A 20,756-nucleotide genomic window follows, 5' to 3' on the forward strand; every position below is an offset into this window, starting at 1 on the left:
TTAAATATAGCTATTGCACTAATTCAAATATTTAAAAAAATGTTGCAGCATATTTTCACCATCCATGTATTCAAATAGCATGGCATTAATAAATATAATATAGCCTTTTCAGAAATTTAAAATGTAATTACTGCTATAAGCATCATTTGGAATGTACATATTCAACCACCAGTGGATGTAAGTGCAATCAGATGCATGCATATCTGTATCACACGTCTGATACTATAAATATCTATCAATTAAATAAATGTTTCTTAGTATTAAAACACACAATAACAACAACATCTTAATAAAACTTCCAACATAATCAGAATTGGTGGAAAGAAGCAAAGCACAGTAATTGCAATGAATAAGGTACTTAAACAGTGATTTGACAGCTTCAGTAAAAACTCATTTGTCACTATGACTTGTGTTCATACCAATTATAATAGACTTGAGTTTATAATCAACAAAATGCAAGATCTTGACAATTAAAGTCCACCATTCCTGGCAGAGATGGTCTTAGCAGTGGATTACTGAAACTTTTAAATACCTTAGAGAGCCCACATTTCATTGGAGAATATAGCTTTTTAATATTTAGAAACTTGTAACATATATTTTAAAATGCAACAATTACAAAACAATTACTATTTATGGCATCAGCATATTTAACATGGACCCAAAATGTCACCAAAAAACACTGAAGGTGCAACAGTAAAGTGAATATCAAACAACACTCATCTCTTTTATACTTGTTCTTCCTGAAGCCCTTCTGCACCTCATCAAACTTCTATATGCCAGCTCCAAGCTCATCAAATCTTGGAGAATAGGGAATATCACAAGAAATGACAATGCTAGACCTGTCATATATTAGTTAAGATTTTCAGTCATTCAGTTTCTATATTCCTGGACTCGGCATTGTGAGTCCTGACATTTCAGACAGCTACCTATATACCTATAATTATAATCCAGCTTTATTAGCTACATGCAAAGATATGCTGTGTAAATAATATTCATATTCTGTAAGCAGCACTTTTCTATCATTATTCTTTTGGGAAAACTTGGCTAGGCTTAGAAAGACCCCCCCTGGGTCATTAGCCTAGTAACAGTCTATGAATCTATGGATGTATGAATCCTCGCCATCTTGTCATCTTGTTTATCGTTACTATATCAATCATTTTCAGAAACCATTATTGTTTTCTGTTGTTATTAAAACAAGGTGTTTTTCATTCCAAGTCCTAAAATCTCTCTTGCATGCCCTTCCAAATACAGCAACATTAGAATTTGAGGTTACATTAATGTTAAATCTCCTGTAAATGCAGTACTAGTTAAAATCAAACTACCATTACAAAAGATTTAGCATTTCACTGAATTTCCTAAGATCAAAATAAATAAATAAGCAAAACTCCACATTTCAGCAAAGGATGCAGGGGTGAATTTTAACCCTTTAGAAAGATTACAGTTAAATTCTGCTTTAGGTAAATTCTGTATTTTGTCACTTCATACATGTCTGCCATCCAACATGAAATAATTCCAGCTCCTCGCAACTTGTTTCTTTCCTTCTAGGGCCTTTCTTAAAATCTTGCCTGTCCTTGACCAGTGTATCACTCCACCTCTCTTTTGACTGTCGACATAGGAAAAACGTAACAAGCACTTCATCAGATGGTCTCCTGGGAAAAGAAATTTTAATAAGTATGTTTGTGGTAAACTGCTAGCGGTAAACAAGTTGATGCCTGTTTCTAAGCAGATTGTAATAATCAATGAAGTGATAAAATGAACAACTGTTGAAATAGAAGAATAATAATTGTTATTCAAATAAATGTGAATGATTAATTTTTAACCTACTCTTCATGGGAGTGTACCCAATGACCTCTCTAACTACTTGACATTTTGTACCAACTCCAGCTGAAACGGAAATGTGGAAAGATCATAAAGTGGGTGACTTTCAAATTATGGTTAGAACTTCCATTTCTTTGTCCTATTTGGAAGGCTCTAAGCTATATCATCGCAACAGGTGTCTAGTAGCATTTAACTGCACATACAAGCTATCTTGACATATCTTTACATTTTAATTTCTGAAAGTCTAGACAGAAAGTACATTTGGCATCTGAAGCAAATTATGGTACATTTTCAAAATGTTTGCCCTGGCAGTAAAATGAGAAAAAAAAAAAAAAAAAAAAAAACATAAAGATAGAAAGCTTTCTTCTCAGAGAATTAAGTTGCCCACAGCAGAACATTCCAAGGATTTTTCGTTAAAGTTTGAGGAAGGTTAGATTAATTTTAACATTTATTCATGTACTGTCAATGCCCATGCAATTATGAAATGCCTAGATTGGATGCTGGCCAGAGGATGTACAATTTCTTACTGACAAAATATGGATGGGAACTCAGTTATTCTGATTTTTGCTAGGACTATTAAGCTAAATGCAATAAGTAAATCAACTGATCAGTCAAGCAATAAAGAAACAAAACAGAAAAAAATGCTATTAGATACTAATCAGACATGCCCTCTAAGATTTGGTGGGAATCTTAAGTCAAAGCAAGTCATTACCTTAGGACAAGCAGCTGTTTACTACAACTCATTGCTTAAGCAGATGTTTTCTGAAGTGCCAATCTGTTTGTTTGTTTACATTGCATAAGGTGACACTGTGCAAATGACTGCTAGGGAAAGTTCCCAGTTTCCGAAACAGCCTTTTTTCCCCCTACTCAATGTGTTCTTAATTACTGTCTCCTGCTGTTCATGTCTGCTTTCTAGTGCCAAAGCCACATATTATAAAATCTTGCTAAATGGGATTCTGTTAATCCTGTGTTTATCCATATGAGCATGCCTTATGGAAAATTTGGTAGTCTGCCAAAAAGGATTGTTAAGTAGAAGCACATTCTTCAATTCCCTGGTAAACAGAAACAAAGTATTAGTTTCACAAGTTGCAGTTGACTGGATGTCTCTCAATATGTTTCTTATTAGCGCTTAGATTGTGCACAGAGCTGCAAACGACATATACATTGAATTGTTTATTTTTTAAAGGAAAGGTCATAGAAAAGAGGTTCTCTTGTCCACTTTCACTTACTTAAAATCACACACATAAATGATATCTTCAGCATCTGGAAACCTTCGTATAATATTCCATTCATTTAACTTTAATAGTAATACAATAACTGTTTAATTTATTCCAGATGTTAAAACAATGAGTGGTGTTCAGTTTTAAAAGACTGTCTTGATTTGATGTAATACATAGTTATGTGGATGACATCAAAACTTATGGTGTGTTTTCCTGACAATAAGTTAAAGGTGCAATATAGGTGAAAGGTAAAACCAGTGTTAATATGTTTGTTCTTTCAAATATGATTAATCAAAATTGATACTATTTGCAAGATTGTTTTTAACCACAGCTTGTATACCCACAGAAAGTTCTTCAGATGATGTCTTTCATGTATTTTGAACATAGATCTACATGGTTTTACTAAGCAGTCAAATTTGATTTTTATATTGATTGCAGTACAACATAATTAACATTGTACTCCACTGTCTTGCTTCTGCTAGCATTCAAAGGCTTATATTATTTGAATCATTATATTCATATTAACACATTCCCAAACTGCAACTGGATTTTTTTACTTCTGTTTCAACTCCTAGACTGAATCTCTGGCCTTATTTGAATAAGAATACGCAGCTGTGGGGAAGTGTAATACTTGTTCATCTTTCTGCAACAAATAATATGTATACCTTTTTGCGTTACATTTTCCCTTAAATTTAAGTTGTACAGCAATCCACAGAAATACAATTGTCAATTACCTAATTTATTATACATACTGATACATATATTCCATCATCTGCAGTTTCCTACTCTAGCATATCCCATTTAGCATCCCTGAAAGACAGACCATTTTCTGTTCTTATATGTAGCTTCATTATCAGAAATAATAGAGAACATGTGCGCCAACATACAAGCATAGCTTAAACTATGGCTTATAACTAAGTAATCAATAAGATAAGCAGAGATAAAATATTTTAGTTTACCTTGTATATATATATATATATATATATATATATATATATATATATATATATATATATATATATATATATGCACACACACACACACACACACACACACACACACACACACACACACACACCCACACATACACACACACACACACACACACACACACACACACACACACATGCATACACAACTTGAAATTTACCACAGCATTTGATTTTAGTGAAACAGAATGTGTTGGCAGCACACATAACCTTGGTTTGACCACCATAGTCTCAGTAGCTCAACAGACAACATACTGTCCTTTGGTGCACATGCCTGTGGGTTCTATTAACATGTCAGATACTTGGATTGATATTTCAGTACTGACACTGCAGTGTAGCATAAGGGGGGTGCTGCATTCTTGAGTGTGCTTTCCTTCACATGAGATGTTCAACTGAGGCCCCATCTGCTCGAGTTAGTGGCAGTGCAGGCAGATGTGAAAGATTCCACGGACTTATCAAAAACAGTAGGTAAAATCCCCAGTGACCTTGCCAGATTTTCTTTATTCAGTATAAATACCACCTCATATCTCTTTCTACTAGAACTAACCCATTTAAAAACTATGTAGGCATGTATCTATGTATCTATGTATGCATGCATGTATGTATGCATGCATGCATTTTCATACAGTAGCAGGAGTTCCTTTCTGTTTATGTACAAATGACTCAGGGTGAGTCTTCTAGGAAGAAAATTATTTTTGTCAATTCAGTGAATTAAGAATGCATTTTAACATATGTTGAGGTTAGGAACTCAAGATGTACCCCCACTTCCTGGATGTAAAGACATGTCATGCTGGGAATGAACTTGCAGGTACACATCCAATCACTTGGTAGTCATGAAGTAGGTAAGGGTGTGACTCTAGTTAACTTGAAAGAATAATTTATGTCAGAAATGAGGCAACTGTTGAGTAGTGAATTAATTCCTTCAAAGTTTATTATTTATGTGTTGTTAGAGGTTAACATCACTGGTCCAGCTTTTTGCCCAGCCATTTGTCATTTGAAGGTATAAGAGACCTATTAGGGTGAGGGTATAAGAGACCTATTAGTATGGGGGGGTTTTTGATGGCATCTCTACACAAGAGTGTATAAAGACAGAGGATAGGGAGCATAGTCAGTTTTGGTAGCTAAAGGTTTTTAGGATAATAATCTGCTTTGTCAGGAATAATTTGACATTTCTTGCTGCATGAAATGACTGGCTAGGTACAAGTAGAAAGGGGTATTAAAATAGGTAACTGGTCTTCTTATGTCAGACTACAGAGGGATAATAGCAGCCATTATACATTTGCGACATACACAGAATTCTTAACTACTGTTACAACAAGGTGATCAAAGGTGAGGGAACTGTCATAGGTTCATAGGTGTGTTCATAGGTGTGTACTAGGCTAACGGCCCTGGAGCCTATATAAGCCTAGCCAAGAAGATTCCCTAGCATCATGCCGCTCACTCTAGGTAGAGGAATCCCTGACAAAGTGGTGTGGGATACTGGCTATGAAGAAAGTTGCAGATGAGGGATGCTTCACAAAGGTCTTACTGTCACACTTTAGACTGATCCCTTTCTCTGTACATCACTGTCTTTAAGGGTTAGTTTTTGCTGAAGAACTTTTGTCAGTGGGAGAGTAGACAATAACACTCAGCCTGCAGTCATGAGTGAATTTGGATAGTCACACATAAGGATTTCCTATACAGAGGTCAGAAAAGCATTTAACAAACAGACAAGTATATATCACAAATGAGGGGTCCTAATACTGAGCCTTGAGGTACTCCACTGGTTACATTCCTACTTTCTCAGGTGGCAGTTGCCACCTTAACTATGTGAGTTCTATGTTTAATCCACATTGCAGTGCATTTTCCCATATGATGCTCTATCTTTTATTTTAGCATGTTTACATTGAGCAGTTCGCAACTTTACTTTTGCATTCTGCACATCTCTTAACCTCCCTAAATTCTGCACTAATCCATAAGCTTGAACTGACTTACAACAGGATAGCTAGATTTGTTGCAGAACATCAATGGGGACACATGTCTGATTAGCCTTTCAATGCCTCAAGTAGCTGGAGTTTAACCAGCAACTGTCCGTAAGTTACTTGACATTTGCTCATTAACATCTGTACATTCTCAAGAATCCTGCTTAGCAAGTAGTGCGGTGTGCTGCAAAATCCAAATTTGATCATCTGCTTGTTAGGTAATACAAGTGACAAAAAAGGAATAAATATGGAAACTGTTAATCTTCAGTACAGATGACAAACTTTCTAACTAGTGACGTCATGCTTTATGATACATTACTGAAAAATATGGCTGTAAGACATCTGAAGAAACAAATACATAAAATAAAATACAATTGTTGTGCCATATGACTTAAAACCTTATCACTGCAGAAACCTGTGTTCCACATACATTATTATCTGTGTACTCTCCTAGAAACTGTCTAATATATATATAGATATATATATATATATATATATATATATATATATATGGGTCTAGGACTATTCACTGAAAGCACATTTCCTTGAAAAATCAACTCACTGAAACACATTTCACTGAAAGTTATATATGGCCTTTTCCAACCTGTAGTGTGACCCTGGAGTTAGTATATATGGTAAGGGGGTGTGGGGGCATAGCATCCCACATAGTTTGGATATATATTAAGTTTAGAAAACAGTAATTTATTGAAATTTCAAGCTTCCATGTGTATAGTTCAAAATATTTAAAATAGGTGGGGAACTACCACCCACCACACCCCCCAATGTGGGGGGTGGTGCCCCCACACCCCCCTTACTATATATTCTAACTCCAGGTTCGCAGTACAGTGGGGAAAAGGCCATATATAACTTTCAGTGAAATGTGTTTCAGTGAATTGTGTTTTCAGTGAATTGAGCTTTCAGTGAATTGTGCACAGTTAAATGTTATATATATATATATATATATATATATATATATATATATATATATATATATATATATATATATATATATATTTCTCTCTCTATCTATATCTATCACCGAAACATGCAAGGTTCCCCACATAAAAGATTCCTAAATTGCTCCTCCCAACTGCAAGATCATAAGAAATGACAGAACTCTAAAGAAAGGTGGTGGAGTAGCCCTACTTTTCTCCTCCTCCCTAACACGGACACCCTTTACCAAGCCTATACCCCAATTCACAACAGCTAAACTAACCCTGGCCTTCCTAAAAATTAATAACCATAAAAACATATGTATAGCTGCCCTTTATATTCCACCAGGAAATAACATCCCCATTCTTGTAGATATCCTTTCTTGTTTTTATCCAATATAAGAAACTATACTCCTAGGTGATGTAAATATAAACTGGACTTCTATTCAATCACCTACATCACCTCAGAATATAAACCTATACAACTACACCCAAATAATTACCTCTCCTACCAGATTTAATAAAGATAACAACTCCAGTAGTGTTCTGGACTGGATATTAGTTTCTCACCCCAACTCCATTTCTGACAATGGCTCCCTACCCAACTCACTCAGCAATCATCTCCCTGCCTTTGCTCGTCCCTCACCATCCCCCCTCCATCTTCACCACAACTACATCATAACTCATACCCTAAAAAACTTCAGCCTTCTAGCTTTCTCTGAGTCACTAAAACATATGACCTGGAGCCCTGTAAAAACCCTTACTCTTGCTGGCACTGCTACATACTTCAATACTACATTCAATAACATACTAGATAGCTTTGCTCCCCCCAGAACCAAAAGAATCAAAACCAAATCCACCCCTTGGCTAACTAAAGTAACTATTATACTCAGGAATGTCCGAGATAAATCTTGGAAGCATCACCATAAAACTAAAACACCTAACACCCTTACTGAGTATAAGCAACTTTGTAATAAAGTGAAAACATAAATTGATTTAGACCAAAATTCCTACTACTCCAAGTATCAAAACAATCATAGATCCAACCCCCCAAAAGTTTGGAACAGTATATCTGTTCTCCTCTCTCCTGGCAAAAAAGACAGTCCCTGCCCTGACCCTAACTCTCCAGATCATACCTTAGCTATCCAATTCAACTCTTTCTTTATTGATTCAGTAGCCAAGCTCACCACATCATTCTCCAGCAACACTTCTACTCCACCCTCATCCCACACTCTCAATTCTAGTCCAACTGACATCAACACTACTCATCCCCCCCTTTACCATATAACCCGTCTGTCTACACACCATAAAAAATTCTACTAAAATTGAAACCATGCTCTCATGCCCCAGACAACCATCCATCTAACTTTCTCAAGCTAGCTGCTGATAGCATAGCCCTACCCATCACCATACGTATCAACCATTCAGTTCAAGAATCTTATGTACCCCTCCTCTGTAAGAAAGCATTCCTCATTCTCCTCCATAAAGGAGGCAACAATACTGAAATTTCCAACTTCCATCCTATAGCCATCCTGTCCCCTATCTCAAAAGTCTTTGAAAAATGCATACACTTGCAACTCATTCCCAACATCCTAGACAATTAACTTCTTTCTCCAACTCAACATGGATTTATACCTGGACATAGTACTACAACTGCCCTTCTCTCCTTCCTTGACATCATCAACCATGCCTGAGACTCTGGCAACATTGTATCTACCCTTCTCCTAGACTTATCAAAGGCCTTCGATACTGTTTCCCTCAATCTTCTCTTATCCAAACTCTGTCTTCTCAATCTCTCCCCCTCCTCTATTAACTGTTTTTTCCAGTTACCTTTCTAATAGACAACAAGCCATCAAATGGAACAATAGTACCTCTTCTTTCCCTCATACTCCAACAGTTCCACATGGCTCAGTACTGGCTCCTTAACATTTTAACATTTTCACTAATAATGTTCTTAAGTGCATTCCTAATACCAAACTTGTCCAATATGCAAATGATTTCACCATAATTTGCTATGCTCAATCTCCCCCCAAACTCATGCAACTAACACAAGATGCCTTCTCTTGTAATGAGACTTGGATGCTGAATAATCACCTTGCTCTCAATGCATCCAAAACCAAAATCATCATCTTTACCCTCTCTAAAAATGTCTGTTGATAAAAACTCCTTCTCCATAGTCAGAATAATATTCCCATTGAAATAGTCTCCCATATAAAACTTTTAGGTATTATCATTGATGAACATTTAAAGTATGACATTCATATGCAAGCTAGTATTAAGAAAACACACCAAAAGTTTGTAATTTTGCATTGCCAAAGCTATCTCACTTCCACATCAAAGCATATACTCTCTATTTTCTACCTCATCCCCTCTCTCTCTCTCTGTATGGAGCCCCTCTCCTCAGCAACCGTCAGTCCTCCCTAAAGTGAAAAATGTCATCATGCTACAATAAAGTCTCTGTGTTTGCTACTTGGACCAAATCCTCCTCCCACCACTGTGATGCACTCCACTCCTTGAACTGGCTGGAACTCCCTCACTACATCTCTTACATTCAACTCTTAACTGCTCACAAACTCATTTTCAAACCCTCTAAATGACCTTCTCTCTCCTCCATACCCACCTTGCATCATCCTGACAGACTACTCAGGTCCAGTATCCAGAACCACCTCAAATTGTACAAACCCTTATGTGCATCTGGGCAATTTCTCCTGTGTTTCTCCCTCGCTTGCCTATGGAATTCACCCACATCCCACATTTGAATCACCCAAACCACTCCCCCTTCAAGACCATGCTCCATTCCCATCACTTTTCTCACTGGGAATTCTCATTGTCTCACCCCACCTGACCCCCTCTATATCAGTTCTTCTCCTCTATCCATGTTTTCCTTTCTCATAACTCACCTTAGGGACTCCCTTCATTTCATTCCCTCTCCCTCTCCCTTTTTTCCTTTCTCATAACTCACCCTAGTGACTCCCTTCATTTCATTTCCACTCCCTCTCCCTTTTTCCTTTCTCATAACTCAGCCTATTCACCTCTCACTGTTCTACTGTCCTCCTCTAATGCTTCCTCCCTCTCCCCTCATGAAACTTTGAGTGCATAAATGCCTGCACTCCAAATTATACTTATGTACTCCAAAATACTTATGTTCTAATTTCATTCAATGCTTTGTTAGAACACCTTGCTCAAATGTTATTATTCTGTCTTCTCTATTACTGTGTTTTAGTGGTTTTTGAAAATTGTATTGTGTTTGCTAACTTTGTTGTTATTAGCTTTGTAAGAACTGTATATGAAGCTTTTCTCCTCAGATCTCCATTGAAAATAGGCTCATTTTGGCCCAATGGACTTTCCCAGTCAACAAACTGCAAATAAATAAAATAAATAAAAAATAAAATCTCTATCCATATCTATAGCTATCTATCTGTATATAAACATACACTTAAAATATATATTTACTTTTGTAGAGTTTATATGTAAGCAATCATTAGTTCTTTGTACACCTCTGAAGCATACCTGTATATGTTAGTCTTCTTACAAGGAGTACTTTGAAAACATATATAGTATCTACACATTTGCTACATATTGACACACCATATATACGACATGAATGTTTCAAGCTTGTAGCCATTAACTCTGTCCGATGACAATGACATATAATGACATTGCTTGTATAGTTTACTGACTTTTTTCTTTCAGCAATTGACTGGCTATGAATTCGGCAGTTTTCTTTAGCTGCTGTAATCTAACACCTGTGGGTAGATCTCATCTTCATGTTTTAAATAACCTTTAAAATCAGCCCTGCCCCAAAGTAGCATTCACTGTGCATATACAGTCTATACTGTCTTATCTCAGTCTGATGTGAAGCATATTGTGTGTTAGCTCATAGTGTCTCAAACATGTTCTTGATGTGTGTAGATACTCTATTGTTTATGCAGTGTTTCAGTCTGTGACCCTCTCTGAAAATGAAAGTTTTCTAGCTGAGCATTTCTCATTAAATAATGCAAATATAAACATGCAAAGATAAAGACGTAGATAAATAGCTATATAAATACAATGATATGAATAGCATGCTCAAACTAATGAGCTTCAGCTTTATCAAGGAAGTCACTGATGTTGCAATAAAATCCTAAAGCAAAATAATGTTTAAATAAAATGCAAAATGGGTACATGTGATGCTAGTGCTGTTAATGATGTTATAGATAAGGAACAATGTGACTGCAGCTATACAATCTTCCTAACACTCCAGAGAATGTGTTTATTATCTTCATTTAATTCTCAGCAGCAATCGGGGAGCATATTGTTTCACCAGCAAATGAGATGATATTTAGGAAAATTTCAAGTCATTAACAGCAAGTGATGACTCTTCAAAAACAAATGAAATAGTCCAGAAATAGAAGATCAATGAGAAAAATACAAGCAGCTATCATTGATTGTCACTGATACCATACTAAAGGAAAAAAAATCACTGATTGTCGCTGATACTATACTGAAGGGGAAAAAATTCACTGATTGTCACTGATACCATACTGAAGGAAAAAAAAATCACTGAATGTCACTGATACCATACTGAATGGAAAAAAATCACTGACTGTCACTAATACCATACTGAAGAAAAAAAAAATCATTGATTGTCGCTAATACTATACTGAAGGAAAAAAATCACTGATTGTCACTGATACCATACTGAAGGAAAAAAATCATTGATTGTTGCTGATACCATACTAAAGGGAAAAAAAATCACTGATTGTCGCTGGTACCATACTGAAGGGGTAAAAATCACTGACTGTCACTGATACCATACTGAAGGGAAAAGAATCACTGACTGTCACTAATACCATACTGAAGGAAAAAACACAAAATCACTGATTGTCACTGATACCATACTGAAGGAAAAAAAATCACTGATTGTCGCTTATACTATACTGAAGGAAAAGAAAAATCACTGATTGTCACTGATACCATACTGAAGGAAAATAATCACTGATTGTCACTGATACCATACTAAAGGAAAAAAAAAATCACTGATTGTCGCTGGTACCATACTGAAAGGGAAAGAATCACTGACTGTCATACTGATACCATACTAAAGGGAAAAGAATCACTGACTGTCACTAATACCATACTGAAGGAAAAAAAAACACAAAATCACTGATTGTCACTGATACCATACTGAAGGAAAAAAAGTCACTGATTGTCGCTGATACTATACTGAAGGAAAAAAAATCACTGATTGTCACTGATACCATACTGAAGGAAAATAATCACTGATTGTCACTGATACCATATTGAAGGAAAAACAAATCACTGATTTTCACTGATACCATACTGAAGGAAAAAAATCACTGATTGTCATTGATACCATACTGAAGGGGAAAAAATCACTGACTGTCACTAATACCATACTGAAGGAAAAAAACACAAAATCACTGATTGTCACTGATACCATACTGAAGGAAAAAAATCACTGATCGTCGCTGATACTATACTGAAGGAAAACAATCACTGATTATCACTGATACCATACTGAAGGAAAATAATCACTGATTGTCACTGATACCATACTGAAGGAAAAACAAATCACTGATTTTCACTGATACCATACTGAAGGAAAAAAATCACTGATTGTCACTGATACCATACTGAAGGAAAAAAAAAATCACTGATTGTCACTGATACCATACTGTAGGAAAAAAAATCAGATTTTCACTGATACCATACTGAAGGGGGAAAATCACTGATTGTCACTGATACCATATTGAAGGGGAAAAAATCACTGATTGTCACTTGTACCATACTGAAGAAAAAAAAAAGTTTAGGAATAAAAAGCAGTTGGCTAGTATGAGGAACATACCTTTTAACTGTCTCACTAAGTGGTTAACCCCTATTAGTACCTTACATTCTCGGTCATGTTGATTCCATATGCTGAGAAAGTTCCAGAACATTGGTGATGTAGCCAAACTGTAGCCAACAAGTTCAGACGTATTTTAACTAATACAAAACTATTTAAATTTATGTTTTTTTTAATCCAGAAATATTTAGTTTAGTGCATTTATAACTTTTGTTATTTTGATCAACATTACACCTTCTTACACAGTGTATACCTCAAAAATTAAAAAAAAACAGTAAGTTATGTACTCACCATAATGTTATATGTATGTAGTCCATCCCGCCTCACATTCTTCACCTGTGGGTTCGGAGCCGAATATCGGCTCTGACTCGGCCTATTTACTAGCTCGAAAGTCATTGATTGGCTGGGCTAAGATGGTATCCCACAACACACTGCTCCACATCCCCAGATCTAGTTTGTTGCCAACAGAAGTATAGTATACATCACCCAAACACACACACAGCCTTAACAACGAGGTCCAACAAATTATCCAAAGGGACTCTGAAATACTAGAAGGACATGGCGTTCCTCCAAATCCTCCAGGCCTGGGGGACAGTGGGAGGGTAATGAAGAATGTGAGGCTAGATGGACTACATACATCTAACGTTATGGTGAGTACATAACTTACTGATGTTATGTAGTCCTATCTCACCTACATTCTTCACCTGTGGGACAGCGTCCCTAGCACCTACATCCTGGGTGGCTCAATGGAAAATACTCCTGAGCACTGTGGAGCCAAAAGATGATCTGCCCCTGGACACAACATCCAATTTGTAATGGGAGACAAACGTGTGAGGAGAAGCCCACGTTGCAGCTGCACATATATCATCCATCGATAACCTAGCCTGAAAGGCTGTGGAAGTGGAAACAGCCCTTGTAGAATGTGCTCTGACTGGAAAGGGTAGACTCTTTCCCCCTGCCTGATAAATAAAGGAGACGCAACCAGCTATCCGCCTAGAGATGGTGACCTTGGAAACCACAGACCCCAAGTGATTCTCTGAAAATGAAACAGAGCTGGTCTGACTTCCTCCAATCTTTTGTCCTATGTAGATAAAAGCGCAGTTGTCTATGAACATCCAACAGATGAAACTGGCACTCTGCCTTGTTGGTAAAATTGGGGAAGAAGACTGGTAGTTCAATGGACTGATTAATATTAGATAAGGAAGCCACCTTGGGAAGAAAGGATGGATTTGGTCTCAGAGAGACTCTATCTTTATGGAATATCAAATATGGGCTTGACTGACAGGGCCTGGATTTCTGAGACTCTTCTAGCTGAAGTGATAGCTATCAAAAAGGCAGATTTCCATGTAAGAAATTTTAAGTCACAGGAGGCCGCAAGTTCGAAGAGTGGGAGAGTGAGAGCCTGCAGAACGAAATTGAGGTCCCAGGGCATAACAGGTTGAGATACAGGGGGACGAAGCAGAAGAGTGCCTTTCAGGAATGCTTTACACAGTCTGTGTGCCATTAAGCTAGGTTCATAAGCTACATGAAAATTTGAAATAGCCGCCAGCTGAACTTTGATGGTGGCTGAGGCAGACACTTGGTAGAACAAAGCAGACAGAAATTCCAAAACTGAATAGATTTGGCCTGTGTAGGGGTCAATACTTTTGGACTGGGCCTATATCGAGAACCTTTTCCACTTCCTAGAGTAGATCTTCCTAGTGGACGGTTTATGAGAGGACGAAAGAATATGGACCACGTCTGAAGAAAAATCATGACATCTGACTACGGATGGAAGTGGAGTAGCCAGGCAGTCAGCCGGAGGGTCCCCAGGGAGGGGTGGAACTGTCCCGACATATGTGTCAGCAAGTCCGGACGAGGGTCCAGAATCCAAGGAGTATCCACAATGTAAGGTTGAAGGAAGGGGAATCATACTTGACGAGGCCAGTGTGGCGCAATCAGAATCAACCTGCTTCCCAAGGATAGCGCTTTTTGAATCACCCTTGAGATAAGGGGAAACAGAGGGAAAGCATAAAGTAGACCCGAGGGCCAATTGTGTGGAAGAGAGTCCCTTGGAGAGTCCCCCGGTGGGGGGATCAGCGAGAAGTAGCTGCTGCATTTTGCACTGAGGGGACTGGCAAACAGATCGCAGCAAGGCTAACCCCATCTGCTGAATATGTTTTCCACCACCCGGCGGTTCAGGGACCACTCGTAGGGCATGAAGATCGCTCTGCTTAGCCAGTCTGCAATCACATTGGCTTTCCCCGGGATGTGCATTGCCACCAAGGACCGTTGGGAAGCTATCGCTCAATTCTGCACTCTCATGGCCTCCCTGCACAGAGGGTAAGATCGGGTTCCTCCTTGCTTGTTGAGATACCACGCTGCTGATATGTTGTCTGAGTGTACTGCAATAGTCCCTAGAGGGAGGACATCCTGAAGTGCCTGCAACGCAAAAAGCACTGCCCTCATCTCCAGGGCATTTATGTGCAAGTCTATCTCATGCTCCTGCCACATGCCTTGGACCATCCTGCCAAGATAATGCCCCCCCCCACCCTATCTGGGAGGCGTCCGTGGTCACTGTGGCTACTGGGTTGGGTGGTACAAATGGTTTTCCTACATTTAAATTGTTGGTGCATAGCCACCAACTGAGGTCCTGTTTGCATTCACCTGTGATTAAGATTGGATGGGATAGTGGTAGTCTTTGAAAGGACCATTGGGCGAATAGGAGCCATTGCAGGATTCTCATATGTAACCTCGCTAACGGGACCATCATGACAGTAGACACCACTGTCCCCAGTAATTGAAGAATTAGCCTTACCTTCACACGTCTCAGAGGCATCATCGTACGAACCTGTTGTTACAACCCCGTGATCTTCTCCAGTGGTAGGAATGCCCTCAATCGAATAGTGTCCAACTCTGCTCCTACAAATGAGACACGCTGTGAGGGTAGCAAGGCAGATTTTTTCCAGTTTATTGTAATGCTTAACTGGTGACATAGATTGATGGTAGTATCTCTGTTTTGAAGAAGTAGATGCTTGGTGGGGGCGGCGAGGAGCCAGTCGTCCAGGTACGGAAACACCTGGAATCCTTGATGTCTCAAGTGAGCCGTCACCACTGCCATGCACTTGGTGAACACCCTGGGGGCTGTGGTGAGACCAAAGGGCAGGGCTCAAAACTGGAAATGCCTGGCTCACAGCTGGAAGCGTAGATGACATCTGGATGCTCTGTCCATTTTGATGTGGTAGTAAGCATCCTTCAGGTCGATGGAGCACATCCATACTTCTTTTCCCAACAATGGGAGAATCGATTGCAGCGTGACCATCTGGAATTTGGACTTGCATACGTAATGATTGAGTTGGCTGAGATCCAAAATAGGTCTCAGGTCCCCCATTCTTTTCGGCACCAAAAAGAATCTTGAGTAAGCCCCTAACCCGATCTGGTCTGGGGGGACTGGTTGGATGACTCCTTTTTCTAGCAGCTGAGAAAAGTACAGTTTTGTACCTACCATAAATGTAGATGTTCGAATATCCACATTGCTGCAGTCCTTACATATGGGTAGTCCGCTGTCCTCGGTCGGCCCGAATACCAAAGTATTAGGCTGACGTCGGTCATGGGCGCTCAGTACTGACATCAGAGCGTCAGGGTATAAGAGCGCATGACCGACGCCATATCCTCAGTCTTTTCTTGCCCCAGATGTCAGAAGGCCCTAAAAAGAAAGCCCACAGCCAAAAACAGAATACTTCCCAAAAACAAAATATGTACAAATCACAGCTACCACCCAAACCATACAACCATTCCAAACTATAGAGGGGAAGGAGGGAGGGTTAATTGGACTGCAGCAATGTGGATCTTCGAACATCTACATTTATGGTAGGTACAAAACTGTACTATGTTCTTCATCTCACATTGCTGCAGTCCTTACATATGGGTAGAATCCCAAAGCAGAGGTAAAGGGAGGTTGGCAAAATCATAAAGCATTAGGAGCTGCTAAAATGCCCTGTAATATTGCAGTGGCAAATCCAGCCCTAGATTTAGAATAAAGAGGAAGGTGGTAATGTTTAGAGAAAGTATGCACTGAACTCCAAGTAGCTGCTTCCAAAATATCTTTAGTAGCCACCCCCCTTAAAAAGGCTGTAGAGGTAGCAGTAGCCCTAGTGGAATGAGGCCTGATTCCAGCCGGAATCTCCTTACCATGATGGGAATAACAGAAAGCAATGCAAAAACCAATCCACTTAGAAATAGTTTGTTTAGAAACAGGCTTTCCCTGAGAACCCAAGGCAAAAGAAACAAACAACTGCTGAGACTGTCTGAACCCTTTAGTTCTGCTCAAATAATAACGCAACTGCCTGTGAATATCCAAAGTGTGCAAAATCTTCTCGCCTTTATTTTGGGGATCTGCATAAAAAGTAGGCAAATGAATAGTTTGGTTCAAGGCCACACTAGAAACCACCTTAGGCATAAAAGTAGGATTAGTACGTAAAGATACCCTATCCTTATGAAAAATTAGGAAGGGTTCAACTGCCATAAGGGCCTGTAATTCAGAAACCCTTCTTGCAGACGTGATGGCCAACAAAAAAGCAGTCTTCCAGGACAAAACTTCAATTCGGCAGTAGCTGCAGGCTCAAAAGGAGGTAAAGTAAGTTTTTCCAACACAAAATTGAGATCCCAGGCAGGAGTAGGAGCTCTACGTGGGGTCTTATGTTCTTTGCCCCTCTAAGAAATTGCTTAAACAAAGGATGAGAGAACAAAGGAGGGTCACAGTCATAGTGAGCAGAAATGGCTGCAGCATGAACCTTTATAGAGGAGAAAGACAAACCCTTGTCTAATAAATCTGTAAGGTATTGAAGAGAAACACTTAAATCAGGCTTGGAAACATCAAAGTCCTTTGCTTTGCTCCTAACATCAAGCCTCCTCCATTTATCAGCGTAAACTTTCCTTGTACTAGGCCTTCTGGCCTCCAAAATAACATTTAAAACTTGTTGTGGAAGCTGAGACCCTCCAGGGTCTAGAACAGAATATGCCAGGCTGTTAGATGCAGGGACTGAATCCTGACATTGAGGAAATGATTGCCCTCCTGTGACAAAAGGTGCGGAATCGAAGGCAAAGGCCATGGAGGCTCCTGTACTAAACTTCTCAGCAGAGGGTACCAGTGCTGTTGAGGCCAATCTGGAGCTATTAGAATCATGGATGGCTTGTCTTGTCTGGCCTTCAAGAGTACCTTTGGGAGGAGAGGCAGAGGTGGAAAGTCATAGACGTGAAGATTGCTCCAACTGAAGGATAGAGCATCCACCTTCCAAGCTGTGGGATGAAACATTTTCGTGCAAAACTTTGGCAACTGGAAATTTAGTGGAGAAGCGAACAGATCTATGTCTGGAGTTCCCCATAACACTGTCAACCTTCGAAATACATGAGGATCCAATTTCCACTCGTGGGGATCCACTATCTGTCTGCTCAACACATCTGCTAAGGAGTTCTGTGCTCCTGGTAGAAACCTTGCCTGAAGATTAAGGTGTAAACTGAGAGCAGTCTCCCACAAAATCATCGCTTGTCTGCAAAGAGGGTACGAATGTGTTCCCCCTTGCTTGTTGATGTACCACATGACAGTTGTGTTGTCTGTTTGAATCAACACTTGTCCTGGGTGAAGTAAATCTTTGAAAGCCATCAATGCAAATTGGACTGCTAACATCTCCTTCAAGTTGATATGCAAATGTTGAAGTCTGGCAGGCCACGTGTCTTGAACCCATTTTCCATTGAGGTGTGCTCCCCAAGCCTTGTCCGAGGCATCTGTCGTTAGAATCTGACTCGCCTCTGGTCGGGTCACAGAGAGTCCCTTGTTTAGGTGACATTCCTGAGCCCACCACAAAAATTCCTTTTGAATGCAAGGTATTATTTGAATGACAGTGTCCAGATCTTGGCAGTGTTGTGTCCATACGTTCTTGAGATACCATAGGAGCTTCCTCATATGCAGTTTGGCATTGGGAAGCACCAGGATACAAGATGCCATGAACCCCAAGGCTTGAAGGACTGTCCTTGCAGTCAGCCTGGACTGTAGAGACAATTGATGGAAGTAAAGAGTAAGGTTCTTTTGCTTGTCCGGGGTCAAAAAAGCCATCTGGGAAGCTGTATTCAGTCTCACACCCAGAAAGCACATTTCCTGAGAGGGTACTAGACTGGACTTTGTTTCGTTCACAGAATACCCTAGGCACCTTAACACTGCCATCACATACTGTAGATGATGAAGAAGTTCGTACTTGTCTTGAGCAAGAATCAGGCAATCGTCCAAATAAGGATAAATTTGTATTCCTCTCAACCTGAAGAAGGCTATCACTGGAGCCAGAACCTTTGTGAACACCCTGGGTGCAGCAGAGAAGCCAAAGGGCAATGCAGAGAACTGATAATGTAAAGTCCCAGCCCGAAAACGCAGGTACCTCCTGCAACTGGGCCTGATAGGAACATGAAGATAAGCCTCTTTGAGATCCAGAGTTACCATCCAGTGATCTTTGCCCAACAGAGGTAAAAGCTGTTGCAACGTCAACATTTTGAACTTTGGAATGTCCAGGAATGTGTTGAGGATAGATAAATCCAAAATCGGTCTCCACGTGTTCCCTTTCGTTGGTACTAGAAACAGGCGAGAATAAAAACCTAGGCCCACTTCTGACAGAGGGACCGGCTGTATGGCTCCCATTTGAAGAAGTAAAGAAATCTGCTTGTAAGCCTCTACCCTTTGTTGAGGAGGAACGTCTGGCATACCTTTGAAAGGAGGCAATGTATGGAAATAAAACTTGTAGCCTCGGTTTATAATGTCCAATACCCATTTGTCCTGGGTGACTAAAAGCCAGTTTTGCTTGAAGAGTGCTAACTTTCCTCCCAAAGGAGCTGCCAGGCAAGAAGAATCTGGCAGCTGAAAATGCAGGTCATTGGGCCTGTTTACGAAAGGACTGGCCCCTGCCCTCACCTGAAGATTGTGCAGGTGAACTCCATGTTCTAGGCCTGAAAGTACTCTGAGCTCTGCCCCTACCACGTCTAGATCTACCTCTAGACTGAGAATCAGAAGAAGGATACGTCCACCCCTTAGTAGGCCAATTCCTACTAAACTTTGGAGGCTGCACCTGCAAGAAGTCTTTAACAGTCTGCATAGACTTAGCCTTGTCTTCCATCATTTTTAAGACCGACTCCACAGGGGGACCAAATAAAACTTCAGACTGTAAAGGAGCATCCAAAATTCTAGTTTTAACATGCTCTGACAAATTCTGATCCTTAAGCCAGGCGTGCCTGCGAAGAACTGAACCAGTGGCAGCCACCCTGGAAGAAGCCTGCAAAGCATCAAAACCACACTGCAAAGAATGCTTACCCACCTGTTCAGAGACATGTACCAAATCCTGTAATTCCTTACACTCAATGCCCTCTGCCAAAGCATCCACTTTAGATTTTAGTTGAGTAAGGAGAAAATTCTGATACTTTAACATATGAAACTGGCAATTCAAAGCCCTCATTGCTAAAGTAGAAGAGGTATACACCTTTTTACCCCATCTATCCAAAGCTCTAGCCTCTTTATCCATAGGAACTGGATTCTTTACAACAGAAGCCCTGACACCCTTAGGTCCCTGGCTAATAGTTTCTGGGTCTGCCCTAGGACTCTTATACAGATATTTATGAGCCTCAGGTACTCTGTAATACCTGTCCGGTTTAACTGGCGCAGGAGGCAAAGAATCTGGATTAAGGGAAGCCTCAGAGAAAACATCTTGCACAACATCCAAAACAGGAGGTATAGCCAAGGGCCTATGTTGTGGTAAAAACAAGAACTCCCTAAGCCTCTTCCGTGAATCAGAGAAATCCTGACCTTCCCATTTAAAATGCTCCCTCATAGAATGAAGTGTTTCTGAGAAGGAAAAATCTTCTGGAGGAGAAGCAGAAGGAGTGGAATCCTCTGCATCAGAATCAGAATAAGTAGGAAAATCCTTAATGTCTTCAGCCGAAGACTTTGAATCATCTGAGGCCTGTTCCAAACTCTC

The 20,756-nt window shown here is 39.6% G+C and overlaps 1 long non-coding RNA gene across 1 annotated transcript in view; it reads right to left on the reverse strand.

Moving 5' to 3' along the window:
- Nucleotides 1–265: 265 nt before the first annotated feature.
- The window catches only part of LOC122815872, a 755,742-nt gene continuing 735,251 nt past the window's right edge, over nt 266–20,756 (reverse strand). The window contains exon 4 of the long non-coding RNA XR_006367008.1: nt 266–1,649. This is a non-coding gene — a long non-coding RNA (uncharacterized LOC122815872). The remainder of the gene's footprint in view (nt 1,650–20,756) is intronic.

This window comes from Protopterus annectens, chromosome 11.part0 (assembly GCF_019279795.1).
Source record: "Protopterus annectens isolate FY-2018-M chromosome 11.part0, PAN1.0, whole genome shotgun sequence".
Classification (NCBI taxonomy): Eukaryota; Metazoa; Chordata; order Ceratodontiformes; family Protopteridae; genus Protopterus; species Protopterus annectens.